This window comes from Schistocerca piceifrons, chromosome 1, assembly GCF_021461385.2.
Source record: "Schistocerca piceifrons isolate TAMUIC-IGC-003096 chromosome 1, iqSchPice1.1, whole genome shotgun sequence".
Lineage (NCBI taxonomy): Eukaryota > Metazoa > Arthropoda > Insecta > Orthoptera > Acrididae > Schistocerca > Schistocerca piceifrons.
The window spans coordinates 827598687-827603169 of NC_060138.1; positions in this window are offsets into that span (position 1 = coordinate 827598687).

Below are 4483 nucleotides of genomic sequence, written 5' to 3' on the forward strand. Positions count from 1 at the left end.
CTGCTACAGAAAATATCTCAGAATGCAATGAGACGAAGGGACTCGAAATTCTACACAAAAACGTACTGCACGTTTACCGAGGGACATGTTTGTAATGATGTCCATATAGAAGAAACAGTGGCGTGTTCGACTTCCTTCCGCTCTCGAAATTTTGCAGGCTCCGTTCATCTCATACTGCTATTTTCATTTCGTTGCTTTAGTTTTGCTACATTATCAACTGCAGCACCATCCACGAGCACCTTGAGGCGGCCCCTAAAGTAGAAGTCCGGGGCATAAGTTACGGGGCCGGCCGGAGTGGCCGAGCGGTTAAAGGCGCTACAGTCTGGAACCGCACGACCGTTACGGTCGCAGGTTCGAATCCTGCCTCGGGCATGGATGTGTGTGATGTCCTTAGGTTAGTTAGGTTTAAGTAGTTCTAAGTTCTAGGGGACTTATGACCACAGCAGTTGAGTCCCATAGTGCTCAGAGCCATTTGAACCATAAGTTACGGAGATCTGGCAGGCTAGGCAACTGGTCCCGCACGTATCGGGATAAACTGTTTGAGATACTTTTCTGCCTGCAGACTGAAATGTGCAGGGGCACAACCGACAAAGCGACATCAGTCGATACGCAGGCGAACATGACACGACAAAAACCTCTGCTGGCCCATGATGTAATGCCTACCACAAAATGACATTATGTATCATAACTCGGAAATAATGCAGTTTCAGTCAATACTTTGCTTAAAATTTTACTCTTATTTTCACCCGTACATTACTCCCACGAAGTGTGTACACATACTGTTGAATCACGCTGTATATTGCGAACAGTAACGGTCCTATCACATATCCATGCTGTGTGTCCGCAACTAACATTTACGTCTGTCGATTTCGTTCCTCTAAGACCGACGTGTTGTGTTTTATGTGCAAGGAAGTCTTGAATCCAGTCACAAATCTGATCCGTTGCTCAGTAAGCTCTTTGTTTATCCATTTTTTTCATTAAAGGCAGTGCGGGATAGTGTTAAACCCGTTCCTGAAGTCGAGGAACACGTCATCAACCTGACAGTCGATGTCCAAAGCGCTGTGGATTTCGTGGAGGAACAGAGCGAACTTAGTTTCTCAACATCTCAGTTTGCGGAAACTATGTTGGTTTTTATAAAGGAGATTTTCTTTCTCCAAAAACATTATAATACTTGTGCATAAAATATGTTCCATAATTCTACAAGAGACTAGCGTCAGTGATATAGACCTATAATTATGTAGAAATAACTCAAAAGCCAAGATCGCGTAAATATTGTTTACTGGATGACCGGTTTCAACACACCAAAGGAGCCATCATGGGATCTGAATGTAGATTAACATTTATAAACCATTTGGATATAACGATACATGAGGCAGACCAGCTGACGTAAAATCATTATCACTTGCTTTGCCTCATGTATCGTTATATCCAAATGGTTTATAAATGTTAATCTACATTCAGATCCGATGAGCCGCGCAGGATTAGCCGAGCGGTCTGGGCGCTGCAGTCATGGGCTGTGCGGCTGGTCCCGACGCAGGTTCGAGTCCTCCCTCGGGTATGGGTGTCTGTGTTTGTCCTTACGACAATTTAGGTTAAGTAGTGTGTAAGCTTAGGGACTGATGACCTTAGCAGTTAAGTCCCAGACGATTTCACACACAACTGAACATTTTTTTTTTAACATATCCGATGACGGCACCTTTAGTGTGTTGAAACCGGTTATCCAGTACACAGTGTTTAAGCGATCTTGGCTTTTGAGTTATTTCTACAACAGAGTGATCGCCCCACTACGCACTATGTGTTCACTGCAAAACTATAAATATGTATAACTATCCTGTAAACGGTCTTCAAAACGGGAATGACCTGCGGTTTTTCCCCGTCGCTAGGTATCCTTCATTGCTCCAGCGACCTATGATAAACCGAAGTTCTTTCACATAATCTTTATAGGATCTTACAAATGGTTCAAATGGCTCTGAGCACTATGGGACTTAACATCTGTGGTCATCAGTCCCCTAGAACTTAGAGCTAATTAAACCTAACGAACCTAAGGACATCACACACATCCATGCCCGAGGCAGGATTCGAACCTGCGACCGTAGCGGTCATGCGGTTCCAGGGTGAAGCGCCTAGAACCGCACGGCCACACCGGCCGGCTTAGGATCTTACAGGTATCTCCTCTGGTCCAGATACCTTTCCACTACTAACGAATTTTAGCTGCTTTTCTGTTCCGCGAGTACTTATCTCGATATTTGCCATTTCGCCGTTCGAAATATGATTGAAAGGAGGGGTTGTGTTACGATCTTCCGCGGTGAAATAATTTCAGAAGATCGAAATCAGTATTTCGGCCATCTCTCTGTTATCTTCCGTTTCGGTGCCGGTATGATCTCTGAGGATAGATTTTACATAACACCTACCTCTTAGGGTTTTCAGTCAGATCATTTACAAAATTTTGCTTTCGAATTCAGTGAACACTTCTTTAATCCATCTCCTTGCGCTAATTTGCGCTTCGCTCAGCTTTCGTTTGTCTGCCGTGTTTATCTTAATCCCATAGAAAAGATCTAGGACTATTTGGAATGGCGAGTGAAGCGAATGTTGCAGCTCTACAGGATCTAATCATCGATGACTGGCTTCCGCTGGATGTGGCATACGTGAAGTAACTTTTGGAATCATTTTCTGAATTGATGTCATCATCAACGCTAGAGACGGTATTACACGATATTAAGAAACTCGAAACAGATTCGAAATGCTATACGTTTATAAATGGTTTAACAAAGGTATTTATAAAACTACTGATTATTCTTAAGATAACTATTTTTGCAAAAAGTCGACTTAAACATAAAAAAACTATCTACATTTCTCTATGTATGTAAGGCTCTAAATTCTTTGAAAGTTACACAAGAAGAAAAACCCTGTGTTAAAATGTGCTCAAGCAGAAGCTGAGAAAGAGTACACTTTATTCTTAGAAAATACGGCATATAGGAAACAAATATTAAAGTGTCAATGGATTTCAGCTTCGTATGATGAGTTGTCTGCGTCCTCTTACTTCTCATCTTGCAATTTCCTTGTTCCTGCTTGAGCGCTGTCTTGTTCTTGTTTCAAGATCTCTAACAGCTCTGTCTGATGCTGTAAGTATTTGTGTATCTAAATTTAACATTTGTTTCACTGTCGAACGACCAAAAGCCAGCAGCAGTCTTTTCAGAACTTGGAACCTTGTAGCATTTCCCCCACATTGCATCATGTAATGTACTAATTGACACGAACACTGTCTTAAAATTCTGGCCCAGATTATGCTGTTGATGTACTTATGATTCAGTTTGCGTCCATGAAGAGAGTTCTTCAATACTTCTAACAAATCTTCGAAAGTTTCTTTCAAGATCTAAACCATGGTAAAGGGTACAGCTGGTTTGTGAATAAAATTCTCACCACTTTGATGTGCTCAGTTTTATTTCCACCATGAATCGTTTCGTGGAGGGCATAGGCCATGAATGGGTTTATCATCTGTTGGAGAGAGGTGAAACAAAACCGTCTATACAGCTTTTCTCATACCTTCTCCGCTACTAACATTTTGCATGATAGCCATGCCACAATCTTTTTACGTTTTATCCTTGACAGATTCTGTGAGTCTTTTCTTACCATTTAATCCTCTACCACCATCCAATTTCTATCCGTTTTACGCAGTTTTCAGTCGTCGCAGTGCCAAACCCGTTCTATTTTGCACATGACCTACGCGCTCCAGTTTAATGTTAGCTACATTGCCTCCAGGTTCTCTGCCTCAACTGCTTTGACCGTTTCTGTATCACGGCATCCTAAATAACTGCTCTCGGAGGCAGGTGATTCAAAAAATCAAATTTCAGTCTGAGAACTGTCAAATGTACACAGTAACACCGGCACAGTGTTTTGTTTAAATGAGTGAATAAACTAGAAATAAGGCAATAACATATGCGTATTATGTATCAGTGGAAAGAGCAAATTCCATATATTACGATCAATGAAGACAATGAAAATTTTAAGTTTTCAAATTGTCTGGAGCCCCTTAACGTAATGTCCTGTAGCGGATGATGAATGTTTTGTCCATTGCGCTTATTTAGATGGGATAGTTTTTCATTGTTATCTCAAGTATCGATATTCTATATTTTACACCACAGCCTTGCTCCAGGAGAAAGCTCACTTTCTCTCCCACGCTTCATGTAAATTCACCAACCTCCGGGACTTCACAAATTTAGTATGGTGTCTCCAAATTCTGTAAAACTCCTCCGTGAGATTTGCTGAGGGCTTGAAACACTCGGACATTACTCGGAAATTGAACGAGTGAGACTTGTGAATTTTTTTCTTGTGGAGCTGCTCTCAACTTTCTCAGAATTTTTCTAGTGTGTCGTAATTCACCATTCGCCCTCACTAACTATGTTATTTGCTGAAACTTCAGAGTCGAAAGGATGTGCCGGATGCATACAACTACACATCAACAATAACGTGTTTGTATGAATGG